Raw genomic sequence first — 20217 nt, 5'->3', positions numbered from 1 at the left:
TATATATATATATATATATATATATATATATTCGTTCAATGACCTAATAGCAGTTAATATATATCGCCCCTTGAAGGTAATATACATAGTAAGGCCCTAACACAATTACTAAAAACTAGCCAGCTATAATTCTACATTAGATTCCACGATTATACACATAAACTTGCCAATTAATTCCGAATTTACTGGAAATAGGGATGATTTCCAGCCGGTTTGAAAACGTAGATTATATTCGGGAACCGTATAATCTAGGTTTTGGAGAGTGTAGTGATTAGTATGATCGATACGTGCAATATGGAATATTAAAACAGGTACATTTTTGATTGGGGAATTATTAAATTATTATTTGTAACCATGTGAACTTGTTTTGGATTATATCGGTAGTAAATGGGCAAGAATATAATAGCTTACGCCCAATATAATGCTTAATTTTGGATCATTAAAATGGAAATCAAGTAAAAATGCTTGTAAAAGAGTAATGGTCATTGCACATGCAGAGAATGGACAACATAATCTGAACCTCTGACACATAATCTATCTAAATTTGTTTTGTATTTACGTCATCTAAATTTATGCGTTTTAGTTCAGTTTGGCTTTGACACCCAACAAAATTCTAATCTAACTAAAATAATTGAACAAAATTGTTATCAAATATAATTTATTTTAACATTATAGTACATCTAAAAATTACAGTTTATTATACGGCCACAATAATTTATAGGTTAGAGGTTTATAGGTTACCTCTTTCAAGAAATTTGCATACGTGTGACAACCGGACGACTTTAACAGGCTCATTCGTTTACGTGTTCGAACTAATCAGACAGCATTGTGTCTCTTTTTAACAAGAATAAAAAAGAGAAGGAAAATATTGTCTGATTCTAAAAGGAATTTACAAATTGCGGCAGGCAATACATTAAACATCTAGATGACGTATGTATATAAAGATTTTGCATATACTACATACGTAATATTTATATATTAAGAAGTTATTAGGCAACCATTTTTATATTTCAACCCTTAAAAGAAATTTTATAAAAATTCATATAAAGATTGGCGAAACTAAATTTAACAAGATATATAAAAATAAAAGTTCCACATAACAAATTCGATATAATATGCGAATAGTCAACCTGCCATTAATGTTATTAAAAAAAACCTAGCCGTTTACAAAATAATCCCCATTAATCAAATTCTTCGACTTCACTTTAAGTAATATTGCTCCTAAAAATCAATTTGTTTTCAGCCGTGCTCGTTGGAGCTTCAAAAAGGACCGCTGAATGGCAGGAGAGGGAGAAAGAGACGAGAAAAAAGTAAAAAGCAGCAGTATTTACAAAAAGTTCACGAAAAGACGGAGAAAACGGTTTCGATTTTAATTTCAATGACTTTTCCATGCCTCGATAGTCGTCGCTCTTTCCAGAAAAGTACAAAAAATTATTTTTAAATCTTTTTTGTGAGAATATCTATACGCGAACTATATAATTTAAGTGTTTTGATAAGTATTTGTCGGTATATATATATATTTCTTGGTACCCTCATAAGAAATGAAGCGCTCCTCAAAAAGAATACGACTCCTATATTGAAACAAGTAATAATCACAAGGAGCAAGATCTGGAGAGTACGGAGGGTGAGGTAGCACTTCTCATATTAATGTTTTTACCCATTTCGCAACACGTTATCGAGCGTTGTCATGCTGAAGAATAACACTGTTGTATCTTTGCTCCTATTGCTGTCGATTTTCGGGCAATGCCGGCCTCAAACGTATCGATTGTATTCAATAGCGATCCCCATTGATGGTTTCATCGAATAATGCCGTCAAATCTTTCGTCCTGAAGCTCTTGTGGCTGTCCAGAAAGTTTCTTAACTTCCGTTTCAAAATCACCTATTTTAAAATATTTAAATAATTAAAATATTGATTGATATGTTAAAATAGTTGGCGGATGTTTCAAGCTTCATCTTGTGTTTGTCATGTGTTCAGGCTTCATCCTTGTTGGTTGTTCATCTTTTCCTTCGAATTAAACCATCTATTGTAAATCCTTTAAAATTATATTAACAGAGTTTTTATTATTATACAACCTAATATACTTATAACCTTGATAATTGTGCTAAAGCTGATTGCACATTTTCAAAGCCTAGTCTCTTAGGAATTTGCCCTTAAGACCTTTTTTAATATCAATTATTTTTGGAGATATAGCTATTTTAGAGAGAAGGCATCCAAAATCAAACTTTAAACCGTAAAAATCGATTTTTCCAAATTTATAGAGGTTTGGATAAAAAGGTTTAAGAATTTTACGATTATATAAAGTTGCATTTTACATTTTTTATAGGAACAAACCGCTTTATCAGATGATATATCTAGCTGTGAAAGAAAAACACAACATATGCAAAAAAAAATATCACATATACAATATTAGATAGAATACAAATTTGAGAATAACCAGAATCATATACCCTGTTTGTTTACAAGGCACTTGGATCTTCGCAATCAGCTTTTTCATATTCTATATATGAATCTGTCAATCTCGAGTTTTAGAGATATCAATTAATTTGATGTCTGGTAAATACAGAACAGCTCAAAAATATGTTTTATGCTTAACAACTGAATAGTTTTAAAGATTCATAGTATATCATGGTACTAGAGGTAAGTGTAAATACATCCACTTGTGCATCAAGAGATAAATTAAGTGTTATAAAGAATAATAACAATTATAAGATAACTTCATAGAAGTTTAATTCTTTATTTATTGCTAAGTTGTTAGTTATTTTACACAAGACAACTGCAATCAATAGCTAGTTCTAAATATGTATCACGTGCTTTTAAAATGTTTTACAATTAACTGAAACACCTGACAAACCTGCAGAACAAGTCGAATCTTATAGGCCTATTTCGCTACTACCTGCAATATCAAAGCTATTAGAGAAACTGATATTTAAACGTGTTAAACATTTGGTAACGATATCAGATTTCCAGTGTGGTTTTCGAAATCATCATTCAACTATCGATCAAGTGCATAGAGTAACTGCGGCTATTGAAAGAGCGTTTGAAGAAAAGAAATACTGCCCTGCAATATTCCTGGATGTCTCACAAGCTTTTGATCGGGTTTGGCATTTGGGATTAATCTGTAATATGAGCAAATTGTTACCGCGAAACTATTGTCAATTGCTGGAGTCATATTTATTCGGAAGAAAATTTAGAGAATCGCACGAAATGGCGTTCTCGATATTTAAAAATATCTCGGTTGGAGTTCCGCAAGGTAGCGTCTAAGGACCTCTCCTGTATCTGCTCTACACTGCTGACTTTCCAACAACAAAAGAAACACTTCTTGGAACCTTTGCTGACGACACAGTTATTATGGCAAAATATATAATCTCTGCCTAGGGCAATAGAAAAAGTGCAAGTGGCAGTCAACAAAATCTACAAATGGACAAAAGATTGGAAAATTCAACTTAATAGCTCCAAATCTGTCCACGTTAATTAAGGCGAAATAATAAAAACTTAATTATATCACTCAATGGATGCCTGATTCCTCAAGCAGAATCAGCAAAATACCTTGGAATCCATCTTGACGGTAGATTAAATTGGAAGCATCACGTTAGACAAAAAGCAAAACACATTAAAACCAAAATAAAACAACTATACTGGTTAGTCGGAAGATACTCTCAACTTGATCTAAAATCAAATAGGTTGATCTACAATACACGTATAAAGCCAATTTGGACCTATGGTGTGCAAATGTGGGGTTGCACTAAAAATTCAAATCACTTAGTCATACAGCGCTGTCAAGGTTCTTCGATTGATTACCAATGCCTATCGCTATGTAACCAATGAAGAACTGCACAATGACCTGGAAAATCAAATGGATTTGCGAAGTTGTGCAGGATTTCGCCTTGAAACACGAAAGAAGATTACTAAATCATACTAACGTGGAAGCAATACAACTGCTGGACGCCGCACAGGATGTCAGGAGATCAAACGAACAAAACCATACGAACTTGTGTGAACATTTAGTGTGTATTATTAGTGTAAACTATAGCTATAAGTTAATAATTAATAAACAATTATAATTTTATAATTGAGGAATACATACTGATGTATTTTCTCGCACTCATCTTGCTTGTTAATTAATCTAAGTACATAGGAAAAGTAGTAATAAATTAATTGTAGATTAAGATTGTACTAAGCATATCTAATAAAGATGTTATAAAAAAAATTAATTGAAACTAAACGATGGTAATTTGTTTCAATTCCGAAAAAACTCCATGGCCATTCTCTGATTAATCAGCTTGTCTTGTTAATATCCTCGAACCAATTCCAGCCGTCACCTTAGTAGGGCTTTGTTCGTCGTACGGTCGGACATAATACCTGGGCGTAAATAAACCGGGAAGATATAATGCCTACACCATGTGGCGCATTTCTTTATTAAGCGCTCCGGATGGTCTTATCCGGACGGGACCCAAAATATTCGTTAGGTTCAAATTAAACGATTCACGGTCGGAGGATCTGTCGTAACGACACGTGTTTAGATGCAATTTGTCTGCAGATGAGGCCAGTTTCGATCACGGTGCTGGATAGAAATGGTGGTCTTGACTAGAAAACGAAAACAGAGCTTCCAGAATATTATAAGTCTTTCTTTATTTATTAGTAAGACTAATAATAAGCTAGTCAGCAGTCGCTTTCTTTGAAAAACAAAATAAAAATTATTTCAAGAAACTACCAAACTTTATTACAAGTCAATAGATATCTTTAATCTATTTATTAAAAGTATTGATGACACAGTGGTCGAAATTTAACCACAATTTATTAAGTTAATAATGTTTTCCTCATAAAAGAGTAAAAAGAATAAATTAAAAATGATATGTTATGTTATTAGTATTTGGACATTATTTTCATTCCAAAATCCAAAAAGTTTTTATGTTAAAACATATTAACAGGAAAGAATCTTAATAACAATTAAATGATCTAATTAACCTATAATAGCTTAAAACAGCTGCATATTTCAATAACGAACATAATTAAGCACATTATGTTTTACAATTTAAAAATATGTATTAAAAGAATATAATTACAATCATTAAATTAAATAGTGACTTTTCAATACATAGGTTTATATTTTATTGCATTAATATGTTAATACGTTGAAATATATTTACTCAATTAACGTGAATAATTCATACTTTCTTATATTTGCGCTATATGTTCCATCTATGTAAATTATGTAGTTAGTTTCACTAACTTTACTACATATTTTCATTGCCTTATTAATGTATTCGCGTAACCTTTATCATTCTCATCTCATCCAAAATATACATTGGAAAACAATATCACATGTGTACCAACCTTATTTGATGAAAGAAATTTCAATAACATTGCATTTTTCCTTACTTATTTTTTTTAACTCTTCGAGATTTCAAACAAGAGCTGTCCTAATTTATTATATTTTAATATAAGGAATTCATTTCTTGTAGAGGCAACAAATTAATATGTCTGCTTTATCGGAAGGTATATACAGCTGTGAGAGAAAAACGTTACATAAGAGAACATTTCATCAATGTAACAAGAATCGCCTGTCCTCTTTATTTACAAGATATTTTAGAATTTCGAAATACGGAACAGACAAAAATTCTTCTTCTTTCGGACTCTTATTAATCGATACGGTTCTGGAGACATAGTATATCTTTATAGTCGAAATAATTGTAAAGGTTAGTAAGATTTATTTATTTTTTGGTGAGTTTTTAGTTCCCATTTGGGTCATAAGACAAAGTTTTTTTTATAACATCTTTATTAGATATGCTTAGTACAATCTTAATTATTATTATTACAATTAATTTATTACTACTTTTCCTATGTGCTTGGATTAATTAACAAGCAAGACGAGTACGAGAAAATACATCAGTATGTATTCCTCAATTATAAAATTATAATTGTTTATTAATTATTAACTTATAGCTATAGTTTACACTAATAATACACACTAAATGTTCACACAAGTTCGTATGGTTTTGTTCGTTTCAGTCTCCTGACATCCTGTCCGCTGTCCAGCAGTTGTATTGCTTCCACGTTAGAATCATTTAGTAATCTTCTTTCGTGCTTCAAGGCGAAATCCTGCACAACTTCGCAAGTCCATTTGATTTCCAGGTCATTGTGCAGTTCTTCATTGGTTACATAGCGATAGGCATTGGTAATCAATCGAAGAATCTTGTTTTGACAGCGCTGTATGACTAACTGATTTGAATATTTAGTGCAACCCCATATTTGCACCCCATAGGTCCAAATTGGCTTTATAATTATATTATAGATCAACCTCTTTGATTTTAGATCAAGTTGGGAGTATCTTCCGACTAACCAGTATAGTTGTTTTATTTTGGTTCTAATGTGTTTTGCTTTTTGTCTAACGTGATGCTTCCAATTTAATCTACCATCAAGAAATTCCAAGGCATTTTGCTGATTCTGCTTGAGGAATCATGCATCCATTGAGTGATATAATTAAGTTTTTATTATTTCGCCTTAATGCAAAATTAACGTGGACAGATTTGGAGCTATTAAGTTGAATTTTCCAATCTTTTGTCCTTTTGTAGATTTTGTTGACTGCCACTTGCACTTTTTCTATTGCCCTAGGCAGAGATATATCTCTTGCAGAGATTTTCTTTCCCATTTGGGTCATAAGACAAAGTAAAAAGCAATAAATAAATGAAAGCTATAGAAGGCAAATTAAAGATCATTTATTCTTTTAGCAATATATATTGTAGATGAGAAATATGAATATATAAATTTACATAATTGACATATTGACATATATATATATATATATATATATATATATATATATATATATATATATATATATATGGAATGGAATGGTAAAATTTAATACGTTTTAATGAGAATCGTTTATCGAAAATTGTTAGATAGCACTTTTCTCGTTATTACCACAAAAGTAACGTAACTTTTCAAAGTACTCAGAGCAGATCAAAATCTCTATTCACACAGTTCTTCGGAGTTCGGCGAAAAAGGTGAAACTATTTGACGAACAATCGCGCAAATTGCTGTTAAAAGGGGGCGCCGGGATAGTAAAGAAAGCGTCGCTGCCGGCCCACCGCAACGTTTCGACCGAAATATACAAATAATTTCGAGGGCCGTTCGTTATTAGCCGAAACGGCTCGAAACTTTGAGAAGTTTAAAATTTGTTGATTAAATTTGGTTTCTCGCCTTTACCAGCGTCTAGTTCAAGATAGCAAACTTGGCCGGTCGGTCTGGCCTCGCGCCAGCCAATAACTGAGCTCTTAAAGCCGCAATTTATGTCTTGTAGAGCGAGTATATTTGCCGTGTGGAACTGGGACCGAGATCGTTTCGCTACTCGATTCCCTTGCTTGATGAAAATCGTCAATTGCCCTCTTTTTTATATGTCTGTACCGCTAGAGATCGAATACATTTTCGATAAAGTGGTTATTAAATATATAAACACGAATATATTTTTGAACGTGCTCCATTCTATGATTAGATCGTTCTGCTCATTCGCATTCTCTTAATCTACATCTTGTTATGTTTACTAGTGTAAAAATATGTAACTGTATAATTTGTTTTCACAATACATACATTAATTAATATAATAATTGTCTGTATATCAAGACAAATTTTAAATAATGATCTAGGGAGCTATCTCACAATAACTAACACTAATTAAAACTATTTTTCATTAAGTTAACTAAAATATTGATAAGTTTAAATTACTTTACCATTGAAGATTATAACAAAATATCATAAGTAATATTATTTTCAGAATTGTAACAACTTCAGAGCATCCAATATAAATATACAGACTCTTTCCTTATTTTTATGTCAATATAAATATGGAATAATAAATTTAGTAATACATGTTGGTATTATATTTACAAAAATCCAATTTTTGTTGATTAGTTTTAATATTATGATTTAATCAATTAAGTCACTAAATTGGCTAGCAAAGCGGATTACATTTATGAATTACTGAATTTTATTTTGTGTTCTTTAGTTCCTCTACTTGACTTTCCCTTATTATAGAAATGTCATGTCATATATAACGTATAAAATTCAATGAACTATTAAATATAGTTTTTAAATAAAACTATAGAAATGTTGTAATAGAAGTGTGAGTTAATTTTAGATCGATATTAGAAAATAGAAAATATATCTAAATTAAAGAGGCGAAAAAGAAAAGTCGAGGAATTTCTTTCTGCCAGTCGAATCTACCTTCACTCCCCTATCAAACGGTCCTTACTTCGAAGAATGTCTGTCAACATATCCGGTGTTAAGAGTTACCAAAATATAACAGATGCTACCAAAAAAAAAACACCAATTTGAATTACAACAAAGAAAAACTGAATATGAGCTAAGTGGAAAACATAAGAGAAAGTAAAACAAACAAAATTTGTGGTGTTCAAAAGAAATGTATAGATATATACAGCTGAGACTGCATGGTCATACTTAATAAAAAATTCAATGGATTAAGATATACAGTTTTTCAATAAAATCAGTTAATATAATTGATTTAAAAGGCCACACATGTACACGTAGTTTTGTGTGTTGGCAGATATATTAGAAATAATAGAAATTGTAAGCGATAACACTGCGCGATAATACAAAAAATATTTAAAATTAATTCATACTTCCTATTCTATTAATAAGAAAAATTTACCTTACACCTATCCCATAAACTAACTGAACATGAATCATGCTGCTAAGCCGACCTGAAATAGAAAGAACCTATGAATATCGAAAAAAGCATTTATATATTTAACAACAAACTGATTATTTACTGTACTTGACAATAATCATTATGGGAATCAAATTTGCATAAAAATTAAGTAACAATATTAAGGTCTATGAAATAGAGAGGTAACTTTTGCTTTTTAAAATAATACACTGTATCACAAACCAATGAAAAACAATGGTTAAATTGAACTAATAGCTCTGTCACCCGCCGTATAGTGCAGAGCTGGTTCCCCGTGATTACTTGGTTGTTTCCAGACATTACTAGAATGTTCCAAAGAACGAAGTGAATCAATTGAGGAAGTTGGTTGAATTTTGAAATTGTATTTTGTAAGCGTAACTTATAAACCAATAGAGGGAAAGATTAATACATTTAATACACTATATATTAGTTAGAACCCAGTTACGCATAATGTGATAGAACAATGATAAACAAGCTAACAGTATTAGTTGAAAATCTAGTCTGTAAGGTTATAGTTATAAGAAAAGTTGTTTTCTTTTAAATTGTTTTAATAGTATTAGAACATGGAATATCTATCTTGATTGGAAAGAAAAGAAAAGAAAATTCACGGCTTTAATTAAAACTTGTAATATCTGACTTGAAATTTTAATTATTTTTGAAAAGAAACTATAAAAAAACAATCAATATTACTGTTTCGTAGATCTCTGCGGCAATCTATTTTTGTCACTACGAAATATTTTAATATACTTTACGAGATCTTTTTATGGTTTAATTTTTAAATAATGACTAATTTACATTAGACAGCTCACATGATACTAAGTTAGGATAAAACTACTGGGCTCTCGGATGTATTGCTGTCCCTCGATTAACATTCTTTGCTTTTTGTAATCTATTATTTGATAACCACACCGCCTATATATAAACGACACTATACAGGACATAGAAGTTCATATCATATACAATATCTATTTTATTTTAAAACACAGAACATAACAAGATCAGACAATTTCGCACACTGTTTGTTCCGGTGTACATGAAATATTAATAACTCTCGCAAACTTTATTCAACTCCAAGATTAACATGTCTCTGTCTGTGTCTAAGAGACATCGCTAAACTTTACATGAATATCGTCGAAATGAAAGGGTGTATATCACATGCACTTTAAATAATTGGTTAAACGTAAAGAGACAGGACAGGATTTCTGAAACTAAAAGTAAATGAGGAACTCAGGCATTTTTATATAAGCGGAGATATTAGAATAATGTTATGAACAATATTATAATCAAAATAATTTTGTTTCTATTGTAACAAGTTCTGATTAAGTGGATAAACTTATCTAGAAACTAATAAAAAATCGACTGAGATTTCTGACTGAGAAGAGCCCTTTACGTTGTGTGACTAAATCTCAATGTTGTATGCTGTATAGTATGCTGAATCCGAAAGTGACAATGAAACTTTGAATAATTGAAGCGATACATGAAATTATATATCGAAGCATTTTTGGAAAGTAATTTTACAAATTGCTTCATCAACTTCACGCTATTTATTTATTTGTATATTATAGACCCATCAGCCTCCGGAATTATTAACGGTCTATTTACAGATATACAATATACAACACATTTACAGTATCAGTTATCAGTAAAACTACACAATGTTATTACAGGTATGTTGAAAGATGACAAGCAAAATATGTAAAAACATACAGATACATTTCACAAAATTGCTTTACTAATATTTCTTGTATGACATTCTTATCACCATCTTTAAGCTCTCTGCGTCAGTTACTTTGGGAGCTATTTTTGGTTCAGTGTTATAGACATAAAAAGCAAAGGAATTTCTTAAACTTAGCTTGTTGTCTGAGCAATATACATAAAAATTTAAAATCGTCGCATAACTGCCAACCATAGTCGTCATATTTTAATTTGCGAAGAACCAATTCCAATTTCTTGTAGGTTTAAGTGAGTTATACGGAATGACCTACAAGAATGGAAACATAAAAACCGCCATTGTGAAGTAGAACTGCCTTAAGACTTCTTTTTGATGAATCTAAGATGCTATTGTGATATAGTCTATTGGACTTCAAAAAATCCTGAATCCCGGAATATTCTCCATATTATTACAAACACCGTTAACAAAGATGATTCTCAATTAGTGCATTTGTTGTTGTTGGTGATTTTCATTCTGATTTTTAGATAGAATAAACCTAATACCAACACACCAGTTTGGGTTTATTACCAAGCATTCAACAATTGGCCAGGTCCACAGAATAACAGACTTTATTGAAAAGAGTTACGAAAGTAAAAAGTATGCTCAGTCATATTCCGTAAGGAAGTATACTGGGGCCAGTGCTTTATCTACTCTACACTTGTGATCTACCACAAATGGAGAATGAATGGCTACATTTGTTGATGATACTGCGATTGGAGCTGTCGGAGACAATAGTGAAGAAGGCACTCGAAAATTACAACAAGCAAGTGACAATATAAATAACTGGATACTAGCTTGGAAAATAAAAATTAAAGAAAGAAAATGTGTGCATGTATAGTTCGCCTACAATCAGACCGTACAAACACCAATAAAATTAAATAATACTATCATTCCATATAGCAACAGTGCTAAATATCTCGGAATGAATCTTGATGTAAAGCTTCGCTGGAATGAATAGGAAAATATATTGACTAATTGGAAGAAAATCACAATTATCAGTACATTACTAGTGACAATGTAGTAATTAAATAATTTTAAAAAAATCTGCTCTTGACTGTATACACCAACTCCCACTTTTCGAAGCTTCGAAAGCTGAATATGCTTTAAAATGTATTAAACTTCTTCAGGCATCTTACGATGGGAACATTAGTAGCGAGGTAATGCGAAAGGATTTGTCAAGTTCATTTAAGTTGAGTGCTAATAGAAGGAATTATGTAAGAAAGAGACATAGTGTTCAATACGATGCTACAAATTTCTTGCCCAATCTAATGTTCGCTGATGATAGCACTACATTCGCTGATATTGTTGTTGAGGCTTCTAACATTTCCCATGTTATAGTTTGTATTAAAGAGTTCGACTACTTGGGATTAAAAATACAGAAGAGGTACACAAGTTGCTTCCTTAAAATGCTTGTAAAAGAGAGAAGACTGATGTTGGAGGAAATCTGAATTAAGCTAGCTAAATCAAAAATATTATGAAGAAAATGAAATCATTTTTAACAGAAAATCGAACGTTTTTATCATGAAATCGATATAATCTGTAATATTCTGCTATTTCTAAATAAATATTCTGCTTATTATACTATATATTACATCCTTCTTTTAACCATAGAAAATCTTTGGTCTGAATCTTAACAAATTCTTTGGTAACCATAGTATTTTTTCAATGAACTATTTCTATTTCTCAAATAACCATATATATATATGGTCATATTGCAGCTAGTTCATTAATAATGCAACCTTACACCTTAATACGTACGAATTGCCAAAGCAAAAGCTAACAGGATTACACTCGAGGCAACGTCATATCCAAAAAGCAAACACGTCTGCCTAAATCTACAAATTACTTAAACCACATTCAATAAACATTTGCGCGCTCTGACAACCGGAACTATTTGTCATTTTAACTAAAGTTTGCCGAAGTTATTTAGCATTAATTCCGCAGATCCACTCTGGATGGCTCTCGTGCGGTTTTTACGAACCATGCCCAGATATATTCAACAAATAGAATTTCTAACTATATTTAACGTATAAGCTTGGTTAAATAAACCTTCAATGAAGGATCAATTTTTTGCCCATATTGGTAACAGTTTTTAAGTCTCATATATCTAGTAATACTTATTGATCTAAGCCATGCTACAATGCATTTGAGATGTAACAGCGTACAACACATTCTAAATGTTCTCTTATTTTTCCTTTATTTATTTGAGCTACGTTTATAGTCTATAGTTTTTTGGATCTATTAGAATGTAAATGTTAGATGTAAAAAGAAATTAAATGTGTTTTTCTTTACATTCTGTTATGAATAAATATTTGGATTAAAATTTTGGATTAAAGTAATTTAACAAGGAAAGACGAGGAATTTGTTTTCAATATAATTAAACAAAAAGATTCTTAATATGCCATTAAATTGGGGACACTGAAGAAATTGGCAATGCAAATTGATATTTAAATAAATAATAAATATGTACAAATATGGGTTTATCTGGATTGGACCTACAGATTAACGTGAGCTCCGAACCACGGTCCTCGGCATTAAGCCTACCGACTGGAAAGTGACCAACTTCATCCCAGAAGACATCCGGTCATACTTAGTCTGGTTACTGGCGTAACTGGGATCATTTTTATTGTCGGATTTTACACTCTTGCCTAGGATAATCACTAATTTTCTAAACAAACACAAATATAAATTTACGACCATGCCCCAGCAGGATTCGAAAGCCCCGCTGCAATCACAATAGTAGGAGGATCGTCCCATCGCCTTTACCACTGCGCCACCAATCCAGTTTTTTCTATTTTTTGGATGGAGTTTATTTAAATAAACTTGTTTAAGAAACAATTAAATACTTTCACAACAAAATATCTCCTTTACAGGTGGCTACAGTGGAAATTTAAACAAACCACTCAAATTAACTCGAATGGCAACCGCAGTACCATATGGATATTGAAAGTTGCGAAGCTTTTCTCCAGATATACAACGTGAGGTAAAAGCCAACCATTTTATTGGCCTATAACTTTGCTTAAAGAAAAGATAAGTAAGATTGGTTTCCATAAAAAGTTTATTTGGTCTTTACTTTTTTTTCGTTGTGATGGTGACCGCGATTGGCTATGCAGCTTTTGCCTCTTTTTAAGGCATTTTTCATGGCATCCTCCAACATATGAGGCTGAATTTCCTAAATTACGTCATCAATATTGTCTTTAATACGTCATTTGGGGCTTATTCGCACAAACTTTGATTTAGATGCCATGCTAAATCGCCTCTTCGCGAAATTAGTCTTCATGGAAAAACGTCATTCAATAATTGAATTGTTGAAAGAGCTGTGTGTGCTGTGGCCCCATCTTGATGGAACCACATGTGCTCTAGTCCTTGCTCTTCATCGTGTCTTGGTACCGTTCAGCAGTAACAGTAACCGCAACATCTGGGTCATTAAAAAAAAGGGACCAATGATGTTTCGAGCATCGATACCACACCATAAAGTTGTTTTTAGGGGATGCAATGATGTTTCATGGATTCTGTGTTCTCCAAAACCTACTGTTCTGTTTATTGACGTGGCCAGTGAAAGGAAAATGGGCTTCATCGCTCGTTATCAATTTAGACCAAAAATCATCAATTTCACCAGACAACCTTAGGATTGCATTATAGCAATTTTTGTACTAACTGAATTTGGTACGGGAACATTTTCAAATCAGTTTTCAACCGCTTTAAACAGCGTGCAGAAATGTGTCTGGGAACCACGTCAACGAATTGAGGTTTCTGGAGACTCTCGCGCACCAGAGCCTGTCTGCAGTCGTACCGTACTGTCGAAAATTCGCATGTAAAAGATAAATTGGAGTTTTGCGAAGCACTGGACGATTAGGATATTTTTGACGCAATTTCCGCCGAGTGGCAATAGTGGAAAGATTATATTAACGGATAATAGATATTGTCACTATTTCTGCTCGTTCTTGTGGCGTTTATTTCTTCATAATTAAATTTGGATATCGACACAACACAATGGTTAATGCAAAACTGAGCTCAGCGTCATATAACCACGATGGCGCGCAATCAAAATGATAGCGGGCCTTTTGCCGCACCTGTTACCTATTCTCTCTCTATTAGTCTGTGAGTTACTCGATGATTTATTATGATGAGAGTTTATTTTATTATTTATTTACCCAATATATTTGATTTTTTATCTATCCAATAATGTTTTAGCATATGAGTAAGTTTGTAAACGTAAACAGCTTTGTATATGGAATAGTGATATTATCCTGATACCGATCAGTTTGAACTAAGATTGGATATTACTCTATTTGTATAGTTAATACGCGGAAACACAGACGACCAGAAGCTATTTGGTAAATTATACCTGTTCCGTGGCGATCCCACCTGCGTCCATTGTTAGCTTTTGAGTTACCGTCCGCTTTTAATCGACAACTAATCCCGCGGATACGGGTACGATCTTATTAATACCCGGCTGATACATTGCGTCTGTAGACGGGCATCCAGCTTTCGAGACAAACGTTCCCGGAGACGTACAACTAAAGCTCCCCGGGGAGTTTCCCAGATTTATTGTTGCAATTATGAATTTCGGCAAGTTGTTGCCGCTGTCAGACCGTACACCGAATACTGTGTAGCAGTAGTAATGTAAATGGGAATCTCTGAAAGAATGGGTTGGAGGTGATGTAGGATCGCCGGTCGTGAGATTTTTTGAAAATATATCGATAATTTTTCAAAAAATATATTTCTTAGACAATATAAAAAACCATGTAATTATTTTTAACAATTAAAATTTAATACTGAATTTTAAGGTTTAGCATATTTGGTATTTAATTATAAGGGTTTATTAAACATGTTATTAATGTTGCAAAAATATATCGTTTTTTTTTCTCCGATATATTGATATATCGATATTTTTTAACAATATTGAAAACGATATCGAAAACTCTACAGAACAAACCCATTCGTTGTTTTTCGTTGGTCCAGTCTGTACCGAGTATGAGGCAACAATAACTCTCAGAGATTTACATGTATTCTGTAAATGATTTTACTTTAAAAAGATATTTACTGAGCAAAGGTCGATGTAGGAAAGCAACTTGGAGATTTTCCCATTATAATTTACCCAACATTTCGCAAATATATTAGAACTAAATGATATAGAATTTACAATCTATGCAGCTCCTGTTTATCAGCCCGATGTAGTTATAAATGTGATTTCCCCAATAGAAATTGCAACGTAAAATTTGTGTAAACATCTACTTTTTGGTGATATTTTGAAACATCTGCAAAATCTAAAGTTATAGGTATAAGGGGGGCGGGAGGGGGGTCGGTTTTTAATGCGGATCTTCACTACAAACACTCTCCCGAAAGTAAGATGTCGTTTAAAGAGTGGAGGAAGAAGGGGAGCTAGTCAAAGCGAAGACAACCAGGTCCGTAGGTAATGTTCTGTGTACGGTTTTCTGGGACCGGCGGCGCGTGCTCTACGTCAAGTTACTACTCACCCAACGTATCATTAATACTGCATACTACTCTAATCTTCCGAAAACACACGTGAAACCCGCTTATCATTCGAAAAGGACGAGCATTCCAGCAAGAAATGCGATTCTTCTCTAGGATAACGCGCACCCTCATACCGCGCGTATCACGCTCGATACAATATCGGAATTAGTGTGGGAGGCACTGGAATCACCCCCCCCCCCCCTTCAGTCGGAATTTATCATCTTATGACTACCATATGTTTGGAGCACTGAAAGAATCCCTCGGAGGCCAAAGATTCAACACCGACGACGAGGTAGAGAAGTTCGTGCGCAGATGGCTGTCCGAGTTGCCCAAAGAATTCTTCGATACCGGCATCAAAAAACCGCCAAAAGATGGACAAAATGCGCAACTAGTGAGGGGAAAAACTGTACATTTTTGTATATTTTTTCAATAATAAATAAAGGTGTCAGAGTATTTGTCTCGTATTTGAACCACCCTCGTACATACAGGCACCTAATGTGTTCTATTATTAATTTCCTCTCTTCCTAAAAGAAACTCATCAATCAACATCAATATTTTCGCGCGAGTTTCATCGATACTCCCGCAGATTTCCCCGTTCAATTTTTTCTTCTCCAAGCACCTCCAACCAGACAATCCATCATTTAAATCAAATTTCTAGGCTAGCGATACTCCGCCGCAAAGCAAAAACAAACCGAGATAACTCTTTGGAGCGGCCTGGGCACGCTGTCTTCGTCGCAGGTCAAGACGATACTCGAACGACCCCAGATCAATCTTCCGATCAGATCCGGCGGCGGCCGTGTAGCCGAAGGTAACCAGAACGGAACTGTCTCCATCCATCATCGGACAGCAAGTTTATCGGCGAGCGACCCGCCCGCCTCTCGACCACAGCGGGAGAGATATATATAAATCAATCAAAAGGGAATTTATCAAAATTATTAGCGGTCAACTTCAGCTTTTTCCGTCGTCGTGGAAATGGAGACTGTAGTTCGAAGACGGGTCTATTAATCATCGAGTTTATCGAGTAAATATTGTTATTAATTGTTTCCCGAGGTCGATTGGATTTCTATATATGTCTTGGGGGATTTCTTATTTCATTTTTGTCGTGTTTCTGTTTCGCGTATACAGTGGATATTCTGAAGATCACTTTATTAAATTTCGGAATAAAATATGAAGTTTTGAACCATCTACCCATCATAAGACAGAAAGAAGCTCGATACATGGCTTTCATATCAGTTTAAATTGGAAATTATAATGAACGAAGCCTCCATTCGTGAATATCTGCAAAGATAAAACAAAACCAGCCATTTCTGAAATGAATTACTACGGCAAAAATATGTAAAAAAGATCGATGAAGAAGCTCGAAGAAGCTACCCGAGCAGTCACAAAGACAGCGTCGAGGTTGACAAAGATGGTGCTGGCGTGTGATGCTTGGTGCGATTGGAAAGGATTTGGCCAGCATAACCTGCTCAAATCTTGCCAAACTATTAATTGGACATTCTACTGTCAACAACTTATGCTATTAAAGCACGCGATTAAAGAACGCCCAGAGCTGACCACCAGGAAAGCTATTGTTTTCCATCATGGCATCACCTCACACATTTTGATCCATTATTCTGGACTTTACTCCCTTTGACTATCATTTATTTCCGTCTCTAGAAAGTTCTCTAAAAACTACAGAACTAATTTGAAAAAAAAAACTTTTTTCATCTAAAAATCTCAGATCATCTCAAAAGATAATTGATGAAAACTGCAGATATACCATTTGATTAGCATTTCAAAATTACATGAAGAAATTCACTTTGAACAAAATCAAATTTACTTTCCAAGACCCAACATAAGGCTTTCGTTTATATCAGAATAAAATTGAGTGGGCATTAGTCACAGCTTTAACTCAAAATAAAATAACTTAAAATAAATCAAAGGTTCATAACTTATATAGGACTCTGCGACTCTCTTTTTTTGTAACTCTGCGGCTTTATTCAGAAATATTAACACGAAATTTATTATACTTATACTAATATTTTTTAATTCACATCAATTTTTAAAGCGCTTTCAGTAAAAAAATAGAATTCTAAAAAGGAATCTTGAAAATATGTAAAAAATTATAAGCTCAGAGTGGGTGTAATACCTAGTTATTTATTAACATTTTAAAAATGGCAAAATTTCCCGACTATACATGGAAAAAATGGAAAAGGGAATTAAACTCCCTCTTGGATAAAAATAAAACTCGCAAAATATATGTATTATGATATAAAAAAAATAAAAATTCATATTAAATTGCTTTGGAGTTTATAGTTTTTAAAATATGTGATATAAAGTGAAATTAACTCATTTTTCGAAAACATTTTTGTCATTCTATAACTTAAGAACTAATGGATGCACAATAATTATTATACCATCATTCTATTCAGCGTAATATTTTGATTCTTCCTAAACCCTTGTATTTTCATTAACCAGTGACTATTTGAACAGAAATGGTAAATATTTAGGACCACATTTATATTATCTCTTTCATAAAAATAAAGCTCTCCTACAATGTGTATTTTGGAGAAAAAGAATCGAAAATATATGTCAAACTGCTTAGGGTTTAGTTATTTTAAATTTCTGGAAATAACACTTTCCATTGTATAACTTATAAACTAGAAGCTGTATAAGACTTATTATATCATCATTCGATTCAGCGTAAAATACTTTATAAACCCTGGAGCTTTCGTCGACCTCTCTTCAATGACCTCCTTCAGTACTGATAGTACATCGAGCAAAGAAAACAAAGGTTATAATTTGTACTGAGGAAAGCACTTTTTTCTCTACTTTTTACAATTGGAACTCTTTGTAGTTAGAATACCTTATAATATTTCATACAGTGATTTCTTTGCTTTGTTGAAGATTCTTAATAATATCTGTCATGAAATTAACAACGCCCAATATTATTTTAAACATTGTTTTGAAAATAGCAATATATATTTTATTAAAACAGTACCTTTTCATCTGTATTTTTTCAACGTTAATAGTAGTGTTGGGAACTATCGATTGAAATCGACTATCAACTGTTTAGTAATTAACTACGTTTTACTACAGACTGTTACAGTCGTTATTTTTGGTTCGACTGATTTTACAACGTTTTACCAGTGACTGTTTCAGTCGCTATTTTAGGCCCGACAGATTTTGTTACTATTTACTATCGACTGTTTCAGTCGTGTACTTTTAGTTTTGTGTACTAGTTTTGGTTCTACTAGTTTCATTCGACTGATTTTTAATGTTCTAAAAAAAACGTTTGAAGATATAAGCACATATAATATTAACTGCTCCAAGCAATTATCTCTGTCCTTTCCTCTCTCACAATTTATACAGGAAAGGGTTCGTACATCTTCATCTGATATCACGAATTGAACAAAAAAGTCGAACCTGTTTTCAATTGATAGTTCCCAGCGCTAGTTACTAGTGATTAATGAAAAAATATAAATTTATTAAAAGTGATGCTAGAGCAGAGTAGAATATATTTATAAAAATGATGTTTTTCTCCTGCAATATATTTCAACTTTCATTTGCCAAATGCCTTAACTATTATAGTCTGGGATATATCTTCTGAATAATTAAGGCGCTTTAGAGCATTTATGAGATTTGAGAGTATTTGAATAGTTATTTTTAAGAGAAGAATCTTTCGCAAAATTAACTAATATATAGATGTAATAATTGTTTAAAGCATCATTAACGAATTAGGCACATAAAATAATGAAATCTCAATAGAACCAATGCTTCATTATAAGAAATAGTCCTCTTTATGTCCAACGAAAAAAAAACAATTTTCTATATTGATTTTTATTATATAATATAAAAAAATATGACAGAAATAAGCACTGGTGGAAACACAAGAACATTTTCATTTCATAATGACGACGATTATGGGTCGTCCTCTAACATTTGAGGATAATAGAAATAATCCTGTGTATATATATATATATATATATATATATATATTAAACGACAAGAGAGGAAAAGAGAAAATGGTATTTTAAAGATCGATATTGCTGTAATGCCGAGAGAGGGCTTTCAAGTCGAGTAGGACTAAAATAGGAGATATGAAATCAATATCGGTTTTATAGATTCATCGAGGGTCATTTGGTTTTATATTTGTTTGGACGTTTATTTGCTGGATAGCGTATATGGAGGGGCTATTTGGGGCAACTTGGACGACTGAATGTAGGTAACAAAAGGTCGCGTCGTTATAAGGGAGATACTCGTAAGAATTAGGTCGTTGAACACGTATTATGTTTTCGGTTGTTATCCGGTATACCAAACGTTTTTATTGTCACATAAAATATA

General features: G+C 32.7%; 1 long non-coding RNA gene across 1 annotated transcript in view; it reads right to left on the bottom strand.

The window, feature by feature from the left end:
- Window positions 1–20217, bottom strand: part of LOC143199324 (uncharacterized) — a 95523-nt gene that overhangs the window by 46058 nt on the left and 29248 nt on the right. The window contains exon 2 of the long non-coding RNA XR_013006408.1: window positions 8670–8721. This is a non-coding gene — a long non-coding RNA (uncharacterized LOC143199324). The remainder of the gene's footprint in view (window positions 1–8669; window positions 8722–20217) is intronic.

The sequence above is a fragment of the Rhynchophorus ferrugineus genome, unplaced genomic scaffold, assembly GCF_030347505.1.
Source record: "Rhynchophorus ferrugineus isolate W39M unplaced genomic scaffold, kcgeb_rfMv2 rfM7, whole genome shotgun sequence".
NCBI lineage: Eukaryota > Metazoa > Arthropoda > Insecta > Coleoptera > Curculionidae > Rhynchophorus > Rhynchophorus ferrugineus.
The sequence above is the reverse complement of the archived record's forward strand: the minus strand, read 5'-3'. Positions and strand labels throughout refer to the sequence as shown.